Source organism: Rhinolophus hipposideros (genome assembly GCF_964194185.1).
Source record: "Rhinolophus hipposideros genome assembly, chromosome: 17".
Taxonomy (NCBI): Eukaryota; Metazoa; Chordata; class Mammalia; order Chiroptera; family Rhinolophidae; genus Rhinolophus; species Rhinolophus hipposideros.
The window spans coordinates 55,093,291-55,115,360 of record NC_138063.1 but is presented as its reverse complement, the minus strand read 5'-3'; the positions used below and the strand labels follow the sequence as shown (position 1 = coordinate 55,115,360).

General features: G+C 38.2%; 1 protein-coding gene and 1 pseudogene across 2 annotated transcripts in view; one reads left to right on the top strand and one right to left on the bottom strand.

Annotated features, from left to right (window-relative positions):
• Positions 1 to 22,070, bottom strand: part of LDLRAD4 (low density lipoprotein receptor class A domain containing 4) — a gene marked incomplete at its 5' end in the record, with an annotated part of 627,426 nt that overhangs the window by 414,643 nt on the left and 190,713 nt on the right. The gene's annotated exons all lie outside the window — the stretch shown is intronic.
• LOC308509789 (BAG family molecular chaperone regulator 5-like) lies at positions 19,138 to 20,472 on the top strand (annotated as a pseudogene). Its single transcript has one exon. The product of its transcript is annotated as a BAG family molecular chaperone regulator 5-like (transcript).

The window sequence follows — 22,070 nt, the reverse complement described above, 5'->3', positions numbered from 1 at the left end:
TTTCCCTGACAGCAGGTTCCGGAGCAGTACCTCCATAAAGATGGATATTGGCATCAGGGTATAAAGTCCACCCTAAACTCCCAAAGAACTCAATGAACGTCTACAGCACATCCATCACTATCTAACAACATGCACATACCCTTGCCTTCCATTGGTGACTAAACTATACACTGAGGAAGATTTCAGCAAAATTCTCTGCAAAATGATTTTGGAACATGTTCTACAAATTTGCCTTAGATCCATTAACAGATTCTGGTTGAGGACACCAGTTAAATAATCTCTATTACACTATCTGAATCACACCATCCTGAAGCCTCAGATGGTCATTTACCTATTCCCCTTCCTCAAGAAACATTGTACCTAAGTCTTCACAGGCCCAGTGCTATTTCTACCTCTATTTAATGGAACTATAAATCAGTTCAGAATGCCTCTACTTCTCTATATCTTTCCACCACAAAAACAAATGTAATTTCTAATTCACAGTACGCTATGTGAAAACTAAAGAGTTGTATATCCAATAGCACTGAAAGAATATTCCTCACTTTTTTTTATCTCATTTCACATTTAGACATTTTATTTAAGACATGAAACAAACACACAAACAAACAAATCTATTGGCATAGGTCTTGGAAACTATAATTCTCTGAAATAGCATAGCATGAAAGGGTAGAATCGTTTTAAGCATGAGATGGATGAACCAGTTTATGATATTAAGTTGGCAGGATATAGTTTCACAAATAAGAATGTATATTCATACGTCAGTATTTAGTTTCTATTGGCATCTGTAAGGTTTTATTACATACTATTTTAAATATCAAACATTAATTTTATACATAATGGACTATAGTTTTTTAAGTTTTTTAGTATGGGTATAATTTGATTATATAGAAAGTAATTGCAAGTATTAATAGCAACTAAATATAATAACTGCAAATCAAGTCCATTATCTTGAAAATTAGATTTTGAATTCACAAATATATACGTCACAATGATAAATATCCTCTATGTAACATGCTCAAAATCATATTTCAGTAATTTCTGTCAGTAATTCAAAATTTCTACAGGAATTTGAAGATATATGAATACATTTTCCCATTTCTTCATGTGTTACTTTGGAACAGTAACAGTGTTAGTTTTAAAATACATATAAGTGACTGAACATGTTCAAAATTGATATGTATATATGCTACTTGATAAAATTATTTCCTTCTAATCAAATAAAAATAATTGACAAAATGGTTTGACATGAGAACGATGGAAAAATCAACTAACCAGATAACACATGCTTGCTTTCTTTTAATTTGAAAAATTGTTTAGTATTTGATAGATCTCATGATTATAAAAAAACACAGCATACAAAATTCTAAGTAATACCTTTAGAAAGTATCTCCCACACATTCTCTCATGAATAGTTTTTTTTATCTTGTCATTTGCTTATTTTATACTAGTTTCTATATCTTTTATTGTTTTATTTATTTTTTTAATTTATTGGGGTGACAATTGTTAATGAAATTACATTTCAGGTGTACAATTCTGTATTACATCATCTATAAATCCCATTGTGTGTTCACCACCCAGAGTCAGTTCTCCTCCATCACCATATATTTGATCCCCCTTACCCTAATCTCCCTCCCCCCACCCCCTTATCCTCTGGTAACCACTAAACTATTGTCTGCGTCTATGAGTTTTTGTTTCTCATTTGTTCGTCTTGTTCTTTTGTTGTTTTTGGTTTATATACCACATATCAGTGAAATCATAGGGTTCTCTGCTTTTTCAGTCTGACTTATTTTGCTTAGCATTATACTCTCAAGATCCATCCATGTTGTCACAAATGTTCCTATATCATCTTTTCTTACAGCCGAATAGTATTCCATTGTGTATATATACCACAATTTCCCTATCCATTCATCTATCGAAGGATATTTTGGTTGTTACCATCTCTTGGCCACCGTAAACAAAGCTGCAATGAACATTGGAGCACACGGGTCCTTATGTATAAATGATTTCAAATTCTTTGGGTAGATACCCAGGAGTGGGATTGCTGGGTCATATGATAATTCTATTTGTAATTTTTTGAGAAACCTCCACACTGCCTTCCATAGCGGCTGCACCAGTTTACATTCCCAGCAACAGTGTATGAGGGTTCCTTTTTCTCCACAGCCTATCCAACACGTGTTACTATTTGTCTTGTTGATGATAGCCATTCTGACTGGGGTGAGGTGATATCTCATTGTGGTTTTTATTTGCATTTCTCTGATGGTTAGTGATGTTGAGCATTTTTTCATGTCTATTTGCCATTTGTAAGTCCTTTTTGGAGAAATGTCTCTTCAGGTCCTCTGCCCATTTTTCAATTGGGTTGTTTGTTTTTTGTTGTTGAGTTTCATGAGTTCCTTGGATATTTTGGATATTAGACTCTTATCGGAGGAACTGTTAGCAAAAATCTTCTCCCATTCAGTCGGTTGCCTCTTTATTTTGTCGATGGTTTCTTTTCTTGTGCAGAAACTTTTAAGTTTCATATAGACCAATTTGTTTATTTTAGCTTTTACTTCCATTGCCTTTGAAGTCAAATTCATAAAATGTTCTTTAAACCCAAGGTCCGTAAGTTTAGTACCTATGTTTTTTTCTATGCAGTTTATTGTGCCAGGTCTTCTGCTTAAGTCTTTGATCCATTTTGAACTAATTTTGATACATGGTGACAGATAACAGTCCAATTTCATTCTTTTACACGTAGCTATCCAATTCTCCCAGCACCATTTATTGAAGAGGCTGTCTTTCCTGCATTGTATGTTTTTAGCTTTTTTGTCAAAATTATCTGTCCATATTTATGTGTTTTATTTCTGGGTTCTCAATTCTATTCCATTCGTCTATGTGTCTGTTTTTCTACCAATACCATGCTGTTTTGATTATTGTAGCCCTGTAGTACAAGCTAAAGTCAGGCAGTGTGATACCTCCAGCATTGTTCTTTTTTCTTAAGATTGCTTTGGCTATTCGGGCTCCTTTATGGTTCCAAACAAATCTGATGATTTTTTGTTCTATTTCTTTAAAAAATGCCATTGGGATTTTGATGGGGATTGCATTAAATCTGTATATTGCTTTGAGTAATGTGGCCATTTTAACTATGTTGATTCTTCCAATCCATGAGCATGGAATGTCTTTCCATTTCTTTGTGTCTTCATCAATTTCTTTCAAAAATGTCTTATACTTTTCAGCATATAAATCCTTCACATCCTTAGTTAAGTTCATTCCTAGGTATTTTATTCTTTCTACTGCAATTGCAAAGGGAATGGTTTTTTGTATTTCTTTTTATGAGATTTCATCGTTAGTAACTAGGAATGCAATGGACTTTTGTACGTTTATTTTGTAGCCAGCAACTTTACTGTATTCGTTGATTGTTTCCAACAGCTTTTTGGTGGAGTCTTTAGGGTTTTGTATGTATAGCTACATGTCATCTGCAAAGAGTGATATTTTAACTTCTTCATTCCCAATTTGGATGTCTTTTATTTCTTTCTCTTGCCTGATGGCTCTGGCAAGGACTTCCAACACTATGTTGAAAAGCAGAGGTGATAGGGGACAGCCCTGTCGTGTTCCTGAACGTACAGCAAAGGGCTTCATTTTTTCACCATTAATTATGAGTTTAGCTAAGGGCTTGTCATAGATGGCCTTATTATGTTAAGGTATTTTCTTTCTATACCTATTTTATTAAGTGTTTTATCATAAATGGATGTTGTATTTTATCAAACGCTTTTTCTGCCTAAATTGATATAATCATATGCTTTTTATCCTTTATTTTGTTAATGTGACGTATCACATTGATGGATTTGCAGATGTTGAACCATCCTTGTGCCCCAGGGATGTACCCCACTTGGTCATAATGAATAATCTTCTTAATGCATTGTTCTATTCGATTTGCTAGAATTTTGTTTAGGATTTTTGCATCAGTATTCATCAGAGATATAGGTCTGTAGTTTTCTTTTCTTGTGTTGTCCCTGCCAGGTTTTGGTATCAGGGGAATGTTGGCCTCATAAAATGAGTTAGGGAGTACTGACTCTTCTTCAATTTTTTGAAAGAGTTTGAGCAGGATTGGTATTAGATCCTCTTTGAAGGTTTGGTAGAATTCACTAGTGAAGCCATCTGGTCCAGGACTTTTGCTTTTTGGAAGGTTTTGGACGACTGATACAATTTACTGGTGATCGGACAGTTTAGATTTTCCAGTTCTTCAAGGTTCAGCCTTGGAAGGCTATATGTTTCTAAGAACTTGTCCATTTCTTCTAGGTTATTGAATTTGGTAGCATATAGTCCTTCATAGTATTCTTGCATGATCCTTTGTATTTCTGTGGTGTCCATGATAACTTCCCCTTTTTCATTTCTGATTTTGTTAATTAGTGTCTTCTCTCTTTTTATCTTAGTGAGTCTAGCCAAGGGTTTGTCGATTTTATTAATTTTTTTCAAAGTACCAGCTCTTTGTCATATTAATTTTTTCTATTGTCTTTTTGTTCTCTATTTCATTGAGCTCTGCTCTGATTCTTGTTATTTCCTTTCTTCTGCTGACTTTGGGTTTCACTGGTTCTTCTTTTCTAGTTCTTTGAGGTGTAACATGAGGTTATTTATTTGGGATTTTTCTTGTTTCTTGAGATAGACCTGTAATGATATAAATTTCCCTCTTAAAACTGCTTTCACTGCATCCCAAATATTTGGGTAGGATGTATTTTCATTGTCATTTGTTTCTATGTATCTTTTGATTTCTCCTCCAATTTCTTCTTTGACCCGGTCGTTCTTTAAAAGTATGTTGTTTAATCTCCATGTATTTGTGTTTTTTCCTGCTTTATTTTCGCACCTGATATCCCATTTCAAAGCCTTGTGATCAGAGAATATGCTTGGTATGATTTCAATCTTCTTAAATTTGCCTAGGCGCTTTTATGTCCCAATATATAGTCTATACTTGAGAATGTTCCATGTACACTCGAAAAGCATGTATAGTCTAATGTTTTAGGATGAAGTGCTATATATATGTCAATTATATCCATTTCATCTAATGTGTCATTTAGGGCTGCGATTTCATTATTTATTTTCTGTTTGGATGATCTATTCATAGCTTTCAATTATGTATTTAAGTTCCTTAGTGTAATTGTGTTTTGGTCAATTTCTCCCTTTAGTACTGTTAGTAGTTGCTCGGTATATTTTGGTGCTCCCTGATTGGGGTCATAAATATTGATGACTGTTATGTTTTCTTGTTGTATAGTCCCCTTTACCATTATGAAATGTTCATCTTTGTCTGTTGTTATCTTTTTCACCCTGAAGTTGTTTCATCTGATATCATTATGGCTACACCTGATTTTCTCTGGGTACCATTTGCTTGGTGTGTCAATTTCCACCCTTTCACTTTGAGTCTGTGCTTCTCCTTGTAGCTGAGATGTGTCTCTTGGAGACAGCATATGGTTGGATTTAGTTTTTGATCCAATCTGCTACTCTGTGCCTTTTTATTGGTGAGTTCAGTCCATTTACATTTAGGGCGATTATTGATACGTGAGGATTTCCTGTCATTCTATCTTTAGTTTCCTGGTAAGGCTGTGTCTCCATTGTTTCTTTGCCTTTTTGTTGTTTTCTGTTATTTCTGTGTGGTGGTATTCTATGATGTTTTCCTCTGTTTCTTCTTTTATTACAATATATATTTCAGTTCTGAATTTTTTTTGAGTGGTTACCCTTAAGATTATATAAAAGAAAATTTGATATTTAGAGTATTCCACTTTCTTCAGCACGCTTACTTTCTCCATTCCCATATTCCGGTTCAGGCCTTTTTCTCTCCCCCTTTTTATGTTTTGGTTGCCACAAATTGTCCCAGTTGATGGTGGTCGAATAGCCTCTTTTAGGATTTCTTGTAGTGCAGGTAGTGTATTAGAAAATTCCCTCAGCTTCTGTATGTCTGGAAAGGTCTTTATTCCTCCTTCATATCTAAAGGATATCTTTGCCGGATATATTTTTCTTGGCTCATGATTTCTCTCTTTCAATAGTTTGAATATTTGGTTCCACTCCCTCCTGGCTTATATAGTTTCTGATGATAATCTAATGGGCTTTCCTTTGTAGGTTACCGTCTTCTTTTCCCTGGCTGCCTGGAGGATTCTTTCTTTGGTGTTAATTTTAGACAGCTCCAATACAATGTGCCTTGGAGAAGGCCTGTTGGGATTGAGGTAATTAGGTGTTGTATTTGCTTCTTCGATTCGAGGATCCAGTTCCTTCCACAAATTTGGGAAGTTCTCATTAACAATTTCTTTGAATATATTCTCTGTTCCCTTCTCTCTTTCTTCTTCTTCTGGTATGCCCATTATTCTTTTTTTTTATAGTTTTATTTTATTTATTTTATTTTTACATCCCTCATATTGCTCTTTCTGATGAAGTCAGAAAGTTCTTGTAGAGTTCTTTCATTTCTTTTAAGTCTCAAGTCTCTTCCTTCTTCCATCTGTGTAATTTCTGGGTTTCTATCTTCGATGTCACCAATTCTTTCCTCCATCTGGTCAACTCTACTACCTAAGCTGGTTATTTCATTCTTAATTTTCTATTGAGTTCGTAATCTCCAGAAATTCCATTTGGTTCTTTATTAAAATTTCAGCCTCTCTTGTGTAAAATGCTCATGTTTTGTTCTTTGATTGCGTTTCTGAGTTCATTAAATTGCCTTTCTGTGGTTTCTTGCATCTCGTTGAGTTTTTTCAGAACTGCCATCTTGAATTCTCTATCATTTAAGTCACATATTTCCATATCTTTAAGTTCCTTTTCTGGAGACTTTTCACTTTCTTTCTGAGCTGTCTTGTTGCCTTGGTTATTCATGGCAATTACTGTTTTATTATTTCTCTTCCTAGACATCTACAGGAGTGGTTTCTGCAACAGGTTGATAGGAAAAGGTCTTTCTTTTGTTTTTCAATACTTGTTGGTAGAATGTATTATTTTCTCTCCTACTGCAGCCTTTTTTTTCTCTCTGACACAGTAGTGCTGTGTTTTCTCTGCACTATTCCAGCTTCTCATAAAATGGGGGCATTCCCTGGGAGACGGGCCTCTCCTCTGTTAACAGTTCACCTGCGTAATGTGGTGCAACGTCCCTGTGGGGGTGTGGAGAGCTTTTGAAGTTCCAAAGCTCTTTCTGCACCAGATTCAGAGCCCGTATGTTTCAGCAGTTCTGTTTACTCCTGCAGGGATCCACCCAGATAGGTGGAGCCAGGGGTAGGGTGAGTTGTGAGAGGTGGCCCAGAGCAATGTCGACAACCACCACCACAGCTGGTCCTGCTTCCATAGCTCCCTCCCCTTTGCCGAAACTAGTTGGGCTGCGAATCTGTGTCTGCGGTCCACAGTTCTCAGAACAGCAAGTATCCTGTCCTTTTGATCTGACACTGCTACTTTATCGCTTCTAGCACCGGGAAGATGGTGGCGGGGAGAGCTCTTGGAGGGTAGTGTGCGGACGTCTACTCTCAGTGCCTAAGGCTTCAGTTCTCCGTTTGGCAGTGAGGGCTTAAACCACCGTTTTCAGCCTTCTTCCCTCAGTCTTTCCTCCGAGGTCTCTGCCGTGAGCGTTAGGTTCAGCCGTGTTATATGCTGCCCCCTCAGCCCTGTGGGCCGTAAGCAGAGCCCTAGCAGTCCACGTTCTTCCCTCTCCCGCAGCTGCAGTAGTTCCGGGATGCAGCGAGTTCGGAGCACTGAGCTAGGTCTGCGTCCTGCGCCCGCACAGCTGCGTCCCCGCACTTCTCCCTTCCCTCCTCCCCTGCTCACATGATTTGCCCACCTGGAGGTGAATTCAGTAGTGGGCCTCTTCGTCTTGCCTGTCTGCTGTGCAGTGAGTCCTTTGTGGAGTTATTGTTGTCCGATTAGTTGTAAATTCCAGGGGAGTTTTACAGAGGCTCACCTCACGCCGCCATTTTGATGACATCTCAGAATTTTCCTGACTTATGTTCATTCTACGTTTGCTCCAAAATCAGACAGATGCATTTGTGCAGGAAAGAACAGAAACTGCATGGTCTCTCTGAAAACTGTCATCCAGATCCCTCAGCCCCTCGCATTTAAATCTACACTCCCAAATTCACTCTGGGCACCAGGTGACTAGCGCTGCCTGTGCACTAGGCAGGGAACTCTTTGGCACAGCGGAGGACAACCTGGAGATTACCTGGTGGGCTTAAGCCAAGACTGGTGCTGCTTTCTGTTTTGCTTTGCTTGGTGATTTTTTTTTGTTGTTTGTTTGTTTGTTTGTTTTGTTTTGCTTTTTTGTTTTTTTGCTTTTGTTTTTGTTTTGTTTTGTGTTGTTTTGCTTTGTTTTTCTCTTTTTTCCTTTCTTTTCTTTTTCTTTTTTTTTCTTTCTTTCTCTTCTTTTTTTTTCTTTTCTTTGCTTGTTATGATTTGCTTTGTTCTGTCTTTATTTCTTTGATATCTTTGCCTATGTTGAGTGGGGATTGTCGGTTGTATTTTACATGTGAATGTACTTGATTTGTTTTCCTTGTTGTTGTTGTTGTTGTTGTTGTTGTACTTGGTAACTTGATTTGTGCTGAAACTGCCCTACCAGGGCCCAGATTAAGAGGCACAAGATTCAACATATCCAGAAGCCAACTCTGGACCAAACCAGAGTACTACCGGGTTTGACCTACAAGTCACCCATGGAAGGAGGGCCCTAAGACTCAGGAATACTGACCACAGGGCTGGTGGAGCTACTCTCAGCGTGCATTTGTGCAGGAAAGGACAGAAACTGCATGGTCTCTCTGAAAACTGTCATCCAGACCCCTCAGCCCCTCGCATTTAAATCTACACTCCCAAATTCACTCTGGGCACCAGGTGACCAGCGCTGCCTACGCAATAGGCAGGGAACTCTTTGGCACAGCAGAGGACAACCTGGAGATTACCTGGTGGGCTTAAGCCAAGACTGGTTCTGCTTTCTGTTTTGCTTTGCTTGGTACTTTTTTTTTTTTTTTTTTTTCTGCTTGTAGTGATTTGCTTTGTTCTGTCATTATTGCTTTGATATCTTTGCCTATGTTGAGGGGGGATTGTTGGTTGTATTTTACATGTGAATGTACTTGATTTGTTTTCTTTGTTGTTGTTGTTGTTGTTGTACTTGGTAACTTGATTTGTGCTGAAACTGCCCTACCAGGGCCCAGCTTAAGAGGCACAAGATTCAACATTTTCCAGAAGCCAACTCTGGACCAAACCAGAGTACTACCGAGTTTGACCTACAAGTCACACACCCAGAGGGAATTCTCTGAAGGCACAAGAGTCCATAGAGGCCAAACCTCATTTAAGTGGCCAACCCTCACCCAGCAGAACACCCTGTGGTGAGCAGAGCCAAGTTTCACAACTAGACGGCCTAGGAGTTAAGCCCACCTACTCACAAGCAAAAAGCAATCAAAGTTCTTCTTGAACAGAACGATATACTAAACACACGAGCCACCTGTGGAGCACATGCAGAGAAGAACGAAGTAGTCCTAGTCAAATATAAAAGACACATACTACATAAGATAACCCAGCAAGAACTAAGAGCTCTAGGGGATCTTCCTAATACATCAAAGCAAACACAGAGAGTCAGTCAGAATGGGGAGACAAAGAAACATGTCCCAAATAAAAGAACAGAAGAAACCTCCACAACTGGAACCAAATGAAGCAGAGGTAACCAACTTGTCAGAGACAGAGTTCAGAACACTGGTGATAAGAATGTTTAAGGAGCTTAGAGAAGACATAAAGAAGGATATAGAAATCATAAAGAACAACCAGTTAGAGCTAAAAAAGGATGTAGAAATCTTAACGAACAACCAGCTAGAACTAAAAAACACAATTACCGAAATTAAGAACTCACTTGAAGGAATGACCAGCAGGTTAGATGAAGCAGAGGATCGAATCAGCGACTTAGAAGACAAGTTAGCAGAGATCACTCAAACTGAACAACAGAAAGAAAAAATAATAAAAAACAATGAAAATGGGTTAAGAGACCTCTGGGATAACATCAAGCGCAACAACATGCGCATCATAGGAATACCAGAAGGCGAAGAGAAGAAGCAAGGGATTGAGAACATATTTGAGGTAATAATGTCCGAAAACTTCCCTAACCTGATGAAGGAAACCAACATACAAGCCCAGGAAGTGCAGAGAGTTCCAACCAGGATAAACCCAAACAGGCCCACACCAAGACACATTATAGTTAAAATGGCAAAGCTTAAAGACAAAGAGAGAATCTTGAAAGCAGCAAGAGAAAGGCAGAAGGTTACATACAAGGGAACTCCCATAAGACTATCAAATGACTTTTCTACAGAAACATTGAAGGCAAGGAAGGAGTGGCAGGAGATACTCAAAGTGATGGAACACAAAGGCCTACAACCTAGATTGCTTTATCCAGCAAGGCTATCATTTAAAGTTGATGGAGAGATAAAGAGCTTCCCAGAAAAGAACAAACTGAAAGAATTTATGACAACCAAGCCAGCATTGCAAGAAATACTAAAAGGACTTCTGTAAATAGAAGAAAGATGAAAACAATTTACTACAAATCTAAAAATGGCAATAACTATGTACCTATCAATAATCACTTTAAATGTAAATGGATTAAACGCTCCAATCAAGAGACATAGGGTGGCTGAGTGGATAAGGAAACAAGACCCTTGTATATGCTGTATACAAGAGACTCATTTCAGATCAAAAGACACACACAGGCTGAAAGTGAAGGGTTGGAGTAACATATTTCATGCAAATGGAAGCAAAAAAAAAGCTGGAGTTGCAATACTTATATCTGACAAAATAGACTTTAAAATGAAAAAAATATTAAAAGACAAAGATGGGCACTATATAATAATAAAGGGATCAATCCGACAAGAGGACATAACCCTAGTAAACATCTATGCACCTAACATAGGAGCACCTAAATATATAAAACAGGTACTGATGGACATAAAGACAGAGATCAACAGCAACACTATCATAGTAGGGGACTTCAACACACCTCTGACAACAAGGGACAGGTCCTCCAGACAGAAAATCAATATGGAAACAACAGCCTTAAATGATACTTTGGAGCAGTTGGATTTAATTGATATTTTCAGAGCATTTCACCCCAATGCTGCAGAATACACGTTCTTCTCAAGTGCTCATGGAACATTTTCTAAAATAGATCATATGTTAGGACACAAGACAAGCCTCGATAAATTTAAGAAAATTGAAATCATACCAATTGTCTTCTCTGACCACAGTGCTATGAAATTAGAAATGAACTACAGGGGAAAAAAACCAGGAAGATACACCAATTCATGGAGGCTGAATAACATGTTGCTAAATAATGAATGGGTCAAGCAGCAGATCAAAGAAGAAATCAAAAGATATCTTGAGACAAATGAGAATGAGAACACAACGACCCAAAATCTATGGGATGCTGCGAAAGCAGTCCTAAGAGGGAAGTTCATAGCACTGCAGGCCTACCTAAAGAAACAAGAAACATCACTAATTGACAGTTTATCTTCACACTTAAGGGATCTGGAAAAAGAACAGCAAAATAAACCCAAAGGGAGCACAAGGAAGGAGATAATAAGGATCAGAGCAGAAATAAATGAAATAGAAACCAGAAAAACAATACAAAAGATCAATGAATCCAAGAGTTGGTTCTTAGAGAAGATAAACAAAATTGACAAACCTTTAGCCAGACTCATTAAAAAAAGAAGAGAGAGGACCCAAATTAATAAAATCAGAAATGAAAGAGGAGAAGTGACAACAGACACCACAGAAATACAAAAAATTGTAAGAAATTACTATGAGCAACTATATGCCAACAAATTTGACAACCTTGAAGAAATGGACAATTTTCTAGAGGCGCACAACCTTCCAAAGCTAACTCAAGAAGAAACAGAAAGCCTGAACAGTCTGATTACCACCAGGGAAATTGAATCAGTAATCAATAATCTCCCAACAAACAAAAGCCCTGGACCAGATGGCTTTACAGGTGAATTTTTCAAAACGTTCAAAAAAGAATTATCACCTATTCTCCTCAAGCTCTTCCAAAAAATCCAGAAGGAAGGAAGACTCCCAAACACTTTTTACGAAGCCACTATCACCCTGATCCCAAAAGCAGACAAAGACACCATAAAGAAAGAAAACTACAGGCCGATATCTCTAATGAACATAGATGCAAAAATTCTCAACAAATTATTAGCAAACAGAATTCAGCAATACATTAAAAAGATCATACACCATGATCAAGTGGGATTCATCCCTGGTATGCAGGGGTGGTTCAACATCCGCAAATCAATTAATGTGATACACCACATTAACAAAATGAAAAATAAAAATCACATGATCATATCAATAGATGCAGAAAAAGCATTTGATAAAATACAGCAACCTTTTATGATAAAAACCCTTAAGAAAGTGGGAATAGAGGGATCATATCTTAACATAATAAAGGCCATATATGACAAACCCACAGCTAACATCATACTCAATGGGGAAAAGCTAAAACCATTCCCCCTAAGATCAGGAACAAGACAAGGTTGCCCACTTTCTCCACTTCTATTCAACATAGTACTGGAAGTTCTAGCCACAGCAATCAGACAAGAGAAAGAAATAAAAGGCATCCAAATTGGTAAGGAGGAAATAAAATTATCATTATATGCAGATGATATGATTCTATATATAGAGAACCCTAAAGACTCCACCAAGAAACTATTAGAACTGATAGATGAATTTAGTAAAGTAGCAGGATATAAAATTAATATTCGGAAATCAGTTGCATTTGTATATACCAATGATAAAATAGCAGAAGGAGAAATTAAAAAAACAATTCCATTTACAATTGCTCCAAAGACTATAAAATATCTGGGAATAAATCTAACCAAAGATGTAAAGGATCTGTACTCAGAAAATTATACAACACTGAAGAAAGAAATGAAAGAAGACATAAATAGATGGAAACACATTCCATGTTCATGGATAGGAAGAATTAATATAGTTAAAATGTCCATACTGCCTAAGGCAATATACATATTCAACGCAATTCCTATCAAACTACCAACGACGTTTTTCACAGAAATAGAACATATAATCCTAAAATTTATATGGGACCATAAAAGACCCCGGATAGCCTCAGCAATCTTGAGAAATAAGAACAAAGTGGGAGGTATAACGATACCTGATTTCAAACTATACTATAAGGCTACAGTAATCAAAACAACATGGTACTGGCATAAAAATAGATACATAGACCAATGGAACAGAATAGAGAGTCCAGACGTAAATCCATGCCTATATGCCCATCTAATCTACGACAATGGAAGCAAGAATGTACGATGGGGTAAAGACAGTCTGTTCAATAAGTGGTGTTGGGAAACCTGGACAGACACATGCAAGAAAATGAAGCTGGACCACCTCCTTACACCATATACAAAAACAAATTCAAAATGGCTTAAAGACTTAAATGTAAGATCTGAAACCATAAAGTATCTAGAAGAAAATATAGGAAGAAACTTCATGGACATTACCCGGAGTAAGATTTTCACTGATATATCCCCTCGCGCGAGCGAAGTAAGAGAAAAAATAAACATGTGGGATTACATCAAACTAAAAAGTTTCTTCACAGCAAAGGAAACCATCAATAAAACAAAAAGGGATCCTACTGTATGGGAAAAGATATTTGCCAATGATATATCTGATAAGGGATTAATATCACAAATCTATAAAAAACTTACTCAACTCAACTCCAAAAAAACAAACAACCCAATTAAAAAATGGGCAGAGGACTTGGGGAGACATTTCTCTAAAAAGGACATACAGAAGGCAAGAAGACATATGAACAAATGCTCAACGTCACTAACCATCAGAGAAATGCAAATAAAAACCACAATGAGATACCACCTCACTCCAGTCAAAATGGCTATTATCAATAAATCAACAAACAACAAATGCTGGCGCGGATGTGGAGAAAAGGGAACGCTAGTGCACTGTTGGTGGGACTGCAGATTAGTGCAGCCACTATGGAAAACAGTATGGAGGTATCTCAGGAATCTGAAAATGGAACTACCCTATGATCCAGTAATTCCACTCCTAGGCATCTACCCGGAGAAATCCAAAACTCCAATTCAAAAATCTGTATGCACTCCTATGTTTATTGCAGCACTTCACACAATAGCCAAGATATGGAAACAACCGAAATGCCCATCGGTAGATGACTGGATTAAGAAGCTGTGGTACATTTATACAATGGAGTATTACGCAGCCATAAAGAAGAAAGAAATCTTATCATTTGCAGCAACATGGATGGATCTAGAGAACATTATGTTAAGTGAAATAAGTCAGAAAGAGAAAGACAAGTACCATATGATCTCACTTATATATGGAATCTAAAGAAAAGACTATGTGAATGAACTAATCAGAGACAGTTTTGGGGACGCAGAGAAAAAACCGAGAGTGGTTAGATGGGTGTGTGGGAGGGGGTTGGGGATAAGGGGAAAGGTGAAGGGATTTGGAGGCAGCTGGTGACCACAAGATGGCCTCGGGGTTTTTTTTTTTTTTTTTTGAAAATTAATTTGGGGAAGGTATTCTATAATGTTGTGGAGATTTTGTTGGGTATCCGATGGGCATGCGTCCTGTTTGGGAGACCACCTCAGGGATGCTGTGGATACCTGATCATGGCATTGGACACCAGAGGCTGGACATTAATGAATGCCAACTATAATTTTATATATATAATGTGATGGTTCGGTGTGGGGTCGGAGGGATGGTGGATGGGGGGAGAGGGGTTCACAGTGTGAGGGATATGGATGATGAACGTCTAAGTATTACCTTGTTTTGTACACCTGAAACTAATAAATAAATAAATTTATGAAAAAGAAAAAAAAAAATCAGACAGAAATTCATATCACTTCTAGAGCAAATTACTTTTGTGAATAAAAAGATGTGTTGTAGCTAAATCAATACAATAAAAACGTCAAGATGCTATTTTGCTGTAAAAAATGATAATTTCACGTTGCATTTTCTAAAGTATTGAATAAATTAAACTTTAAAGGTTTTTAGTCCTTCAGTTAAATCATTGATGTAATAATTGTGCACGAACGAATATTATCTGGAGAAGTTATGTCAACAAAACAACAGACTAAGAGGCTCCAGGCCCTTGTTCATCAACAAGAAAACATTTAAAAAATAAACAACTTCAGACTGATTACATTGATTTTATGAGAGCAGTAGAAAACACAGGTCTACAGCAACCAAGCAATACCCCAATCCAAAAGTCACATTCAAAACAGCAGGAAATTTTGTGGCATTTTTATCCACATTTGCCCCAACCCCTTTCTAGTCTGATGTGGATTTGATCTGGAATAGGTAGCAGCCCAGTTCTCCCTTGAAACAGAGGAAGCAGAACAGACCAAATTTTCAAAATCCTCACCTTTCTGGGGATTGGTCTCTGAGAGATTAGTCTCTGTTATCACCTAACTCAGAGCTCAAACAGCAAAAAAGCAATGCAGCTCAGATCTAAGAACAGGAGAAGCCCCAGGAAACAGGAAGCGTCAGTAAAAGTCATAGAAGGACTAAAAAGCCCCACAGATGCCTGTGGCAAGAGATTACAAAAAGAGGAATACAGTTATTCCTCTTCCTGTAACAGAACATGTAATGCCCAAAGAAGAAACTAAGGTGAGGCTCTTAGGGAATTAAGCCATTTAAAAGCAGTCATTTATGTGGGGAAATCAAATAAGCACACACACAGGTCCAAGTAAGACACATATCGAGAAAAAGCCTGAGAAAACATTATGCTTTCACAACTGGCTGATCCAAAAGTTCAGAACACATCCAACTAATCACTGAAGGTGTTCCTAGCAAGTAGTCACTCTAAAAAGATAGGGAGAAGTGGCTGTGTGTTTTTTTCAAATGCACAGTTTTCAACAGAAAACGTAAAATATCAACAACTACCAAAAAAAAGCAGGAATTATACCGTGATGTATGTCAATTGTATCTCAGTAAAATGGGGGAGGGGGAGGGGGAGCAGGAAAACATGGCTCATTCAAAGGAAGAAAATAAAGTGGTAGAAATTGTTCCTGAAGAAACATTGGTATCTGACATACTAGACAAAGAATTTAACACAAGTGCCTTAAGTATGCTTAAAGAGCTAAACGAAAATATGTACAAATACCTAAAGGGAATCATAAAAGTGAAACATCAACAGAATGAGAATACTGACAAAGATACTGAAATTGTAAAATGGAACCAAAAAAATTCTGGAGCTGAAAACACAATAATTGAATTGAAAAAATTCACTAGAGGAGTTTTAATATCAAACTCCAACAGAAGAAAGAATCAGAGAGCTTGAAGACAGGTCATTTGAAATTATTGATTCTGAGAAGCAAAAAAAAAAAAAAAAAAATTAAAGGAAAGTAAAGAGAGCATAAAGAATTTATGTCATACCAACTGGTAAGCCAACTGATATGTATTATAGGAATCACAGAAAAATGAAGAAAGTGCAGACATCTGAAAAAATAATAGAAAAAAATTTCCCAAATGTGAGGAAATATATAGATCTACAATTCCACATAGCTAAACAAACACCAAGTAGGATAAACACAGAGAGACTCACACCAAAACACATTATAATCAAATTGTTGAAAGACAAAGAGAATCATGAAAGCATCACATACAACAGTTCCTCAATAAAATGATCAGTGGACTTTTCAACAGAAACCTAGCGGGGCAGAAGAGGGTGCAATGATAAACTTAAAATGCTGAAAGGGGAAAAAAGTGTCAACTGAGAAGTCTATATCTGGCAAAACTGTCTTATCTAAAAATGAGGGGGAAATTGAGACATTTATTCCTAGGTAAACAAAAGCTATGGTAATTCATTGCCACTAGATCTGCCCTACAAGAAATGATAATGGGAGTACAACAAGTTGAAATAAAAGAACACTAGACAACTCAAAGTCATAGAAAAATATAGTTTTCCATTAAAGGTAAATATATGGGCAAATATTAAAACCAGTAATATTGTAATTTTGGTTTGCAACCCCACTTTTTACTTTTCCACATGACTTAAAAGACAAATGCATAAAAAATAATTATAAACATATGTTAATGGGTACAAAATATACAAGGGTGTAATTTGTGGCATCAATAACACAAAGTGGGAAGCTGCAATATAAAAGAGTAGAGTATACATATGAAATTGAGGTTAAATTGGTATCAATTTAAAATACTGGTTATGACTTTAGGCTATTATATGTAATCCCCAAGGTAGCGACAAAATGTTTATAGAATATACACAAAAGTAAATGAGAAGAAAGTCAAAATGTGTCACTACAAAAAAAATTAACTAACACAACAGTAACGGTAGAAATAATAAACAAAAGTGGTATAAGACAAATAGAAAACAAATAAAATGAAAGCAAAATAAAAATAAGTCCCACACTATTGTAAATGAATTAAACTCCCCAATCAATAGACATAGGTTGTCATAGGTTGGCAGACATAGGTTGGCAAAGTTTGGAATTTAAAAGAACAAAATCCAACTATACTCCATCTACAAGAGGCTCACTTTGGATCTAAGGACATGCATAGGTTGAAAGTGAAAGGATGAAAAAAGACATTAAGTCAAAAACTGTTACAAGAGACAAAAAGAACATTATATATAATAAAATGGTCAACAAACCAAGAAGACATAACAATATAAACACATGTAAACCAAACATCAAAGCTCAAAAATATACAAAACTATACTGACATAAGAGAGAAATTAGACAGCTCTACAGTAATAGGAGTCTTCAATACCCGACTTTCAATAATGGATACAATGAAGACTAATAAGGAAAGACAGAAACTAAATAACATTACAGACAAATTGTACCCTAGTAGACACACACAGAACATTCCACAGAACAACAGCAGAATATATTTTTTACAAGTGCACATGGAATATTCTTCAGGATAGAACATTTGTTAGGCCACAAAATACATCAATGAATTTTAAAAGACTGAAATCAAAGAAAGTATCTTTCCAATCACAATGAAAAAAAAAATACTAGAAATCAATATCAGAAGGAAAACTAAATAATTCACAAACTTAAGGAACCTAAAAACATGCTATTAACATGCTAATAACATGCCACTGATTAGTGGGTCAAAAAAATTATAAGAGAAATTGGAAAATATCTTGAGACAAATGAAAATAAAAATACAACATACCAAAACTTATGAAATGCAGCAGCACAACAGTGCTAAGAGAAACTTTATAACTATGAACACTTACATTAAAAAAGATCTCAAATCAACAACCTAACTTTACACATTAAGGAACTAGAAAAACAAACTAAACCCAAAGCTAGAAGGATGAAAACAAAGATTAGAAATAAATGAAACAGAGAATAGAAAAACATTAGAGAAAAATCAATAAAACCATGAGTGAGTTCTTCAAAAAGTCAACTCTTCCAAATTATTGAAGATGAGAGAACACTTCTGAACTCATTCTATGAAGCCAGAGTTACACGAATACCAAAGCCAAACACAGACACTATAAGAAAATAAAACTACAGACCAATAATCCATTATGAACATTAATACAAAGATACTTAACAAAATAATAGGAAAACAAATTCAACAGCATATTGAAAGGAATGCACAATAGGACAAAGTAGGATTTATTTTTTCAATGCGAGGATAATTTAACATACAAAAATTAATCGATGTTATATACCACATTAACAAAATTTTTTAAAAAACGATCATCTCGACAGGTGAGCGCGGCGCGGGCGGCGTGGCCTCCTCCAGCCGCGGGGTCGGTGTGGCCCCTGCCCGGCGCCCCGTGCCGCTCTGGGTGCGCAGGACCAGGCGCAGCTACGGCCCCGACCCGACGGCCCCGGGCGGCCGTCCCCCCCCTTCCCCCCCCCCTTCCCCCCACCCCGGCGGCCCATTGTGAGGTCAGGGCCGCGGGCGCGCCGGGGGCCGGCAGAGAGGCCCGGAGCGGCCGCTGGGGCCAGTAGCCGCCGCCGCCGGCCCCTTCCCCGGCTGCCCCGTTGAGACCCGGCCGGGAGGGTGGAGGAGATGCCCGCTCCGGCCCCGCGCCCGTGAAGGGCTCGTCGCCCACCGCCCACCTCCCCGCGGGAAGCCGACACCGAAGCGGCGTAGCCCTCCGCCGGTGCGTGCGAAACGGAACACAAGCAAAGTACGGGTATGGGAAACCAACATCCTTCCATTCGCAGACTTCAGGCAATCCAGAAGGAAGTGAAAAGTATGGAACAGCAAGTCATTGGCTTCAGCGGTCTGTCAGATGACAAGAATTACAAGAACGTGGAGAGGATGCTAACAAAACAGCTTTTGGAAACCGACTCTGTAGATGCGGAAGGCAAAGGAGACACTCGGCAGGCCGGGAAGACGGCCGCACGGGAGCCCGAGCGTCTGCGCAAGGAGCTGGGCGGAACGCCAGCCACCCGCGCCGGCTGGGGATGCAGAGCGTTTCCTCAGAAGCCCAGGCGCTGGGACGGAGAAGGTCGTGCCGTCTTACAGTGGCGGCAGCTGCGCGCCTGCTGAGTGCCAAGAAGGCATCCAGGGTATCACTCTGAGGCTGACGCACGTGAAAACGGGAGGCAAGATCTCCCTGCGCAAAGCGCGGTATCACCCTTTGACCAAAATCTGTGCCGGGCAAGAGATCGTCGAGGACGGCATGAGAAGGCAGCCATCCCTGCCGCTGTCCGAGGACGTGCACCCTTCCGTAGCCCAGATTCACTCCGTGATGTGTGAGGTGAACAAGGCCGGGGCACCCTCATCACATTGCTCCTGGGCGCGACCGGCCATGAGACGTGCAGGCACTGATCGTGTGTGCTCTCGGGGCTGACCGCCGACCTGGACGCGTTAGACGTGTGCGGGCATCCCGAGATCCGCAATTACCGAAGGGAGGTTGTGGAAGACATCAACAAATTACTGAAGTATTTGGATTTAGAAGAGGAAGCTGACAGGACCCACGCGTTTGACCTAGCACAGAATCATTCCATTTTAAAAATAGAAAAGGTCCTAGAGAGAATGAGAGAAATAAAAACCGAACTCCTTCAAGCCCAGAATCCTTCTGAACTGTACCTGAGCGCCAAAACAGAATTGCAGGGTTTGATTGGACAGCTGGATGAGGTGAGTCTTGAAAAGAACCCCTGCATCCGGGAAGCCAGAATGAGAGCCGTGATTGAGGAACAGACCCTCATCACTTACACTGACCTGAAGGAAGCCCTTGAGAAAAGAAAGCTGATCGTGTGTGAGGAGCACCCGTCACACAAAGCCGTCTGGACCGTCCTTGGACACTTGTCTGAGATCCAGGAGGAAGTCCTCTCACTTGATGGAAACCGAGCTGATAAGAACTACATCCGGCTGGAAGAGCTGCTCACCAAGCAGCTGCTGGCCCTGGACGCAGTGGACCCGCAGGGGGAGGAGAAGTGCAAGGCCGCCAGGAGGCAGGCGGTGCGGCTGGCGCAGAACATCCTCAGCTACCTGGACCTCAAGTCCGACGAGTGGGAATACTGAGGCCAAGGGGCTCCCGGGGCTCCCGCCGCACTTGCTGTCCCGCACTTTACACAGACGTCCATGTATTTACAGAGCGTTCCGTTCTCTGAGCCTCTCTGTGATTTACACGTGCATATTTCAATCTCAGTATTTATGATTTAAGCAAATTATATTCAGTATCTCTGCTGCTTCTGATATCGCAAAACAAATATCATTACAGCACATTAACTTATCCATTGGAAAAAAAAAAAACTATCATCTCGATGCAGAAAAAGCATTTGATGAAATTCAACACCCAACCATGATTTTAAAAACACACAACAAACTAGGGATAAAAGGAAAATATCACAACCCTATAAAGGCTATTTATGAAAAACGTACAGCTAATATATTCATTGGTGAAAGACTGAAAGCTTTTCCTCTAATATTGAGAACAAGACAAGGATGCCTACTTTCACCACTTCTATTCAATATGGTACTGGAAGTCCTAGCCAGAGCAATTTGGCAAGAAAAAGAAATAAAAGGCATCCAAATTGGAAAAGAAGAAGTAAAATTATCTTGGTTCACAAATGACATAATCCTTTATGTAGAAAACCCTAAAGATTCCACACAAACACAAAAAAGAAAAACGGTTAGAAGTAATAAATGAAAACAGCAAAGTTGCAGGATACAAATCAACAAACAAAAATTAGCTGTGTACTTATACACTAACAATGAACAATATGAGAAATTAAGAAACCAAGAAAAGAAATTCAAACAATTCCATATAAAATAGCATCAAAAAGAATAAAATACTTAGAAATAAACTTAATCAAGTAGAAAAAAGATTCTGTATGCTAAAAACTAAAAAATACTGCTGAAACAAATTTAAAAAGATACCAACAAATGGAAAGACATCCCATGTTCATAAAAGACTTGATATTGCTAAGATAACAATACTGTCCAGTGAGTCCACAGGTTCAATGGGAGCCCTATCAAAATATCAATGATGTTATTGCAGAAACAGAAAAATCTGTTCTAAAATTGGACTATCATGAAATATCAAGGGACCTCAAATAGCCAAAACAATCTTGGAAAAGAATAAAGTTGGAGGTCTCACATTTCCTAATTTCAAAGCTTGTTATAAAGCTACAGTGATTAAAACAGTGTGGTACTGGCATAAAGACAAATATACAGTCCAGTGGAATAGAGACCCCAGACCATTCATTGGACAAAGGACAGTCTTTTCAAAAACCGGGTTGAGAAAACTAAATATCCACATGCAAAAGAATGAAGTTGGACCTTTCCCTAACACCATATGCAAAAATTAACTCAAAATGGATTAAACCTAAATGTAAGATCTAAAAATTAATTAAAACTCTCGGAAGGAAAAAAAAAAGACATAGGGAAAGTTTCATGACACTGAATTTGGCAACAATTTCTTAGATGTGACACCAAAAACACAGGCAACAAGAGAATAAATAAATTGGACTTCATCAAAATTTAAAACTTGTGCATCAAAGAACACTACCAAGAGAGTGAAAAAGGAAAACTACAGAATTGCAGAAAATAATTCAAATAATATATCAAATATATCTAATAATATGCCCTAATATATACAGAACAGTTACAGCTCAAAA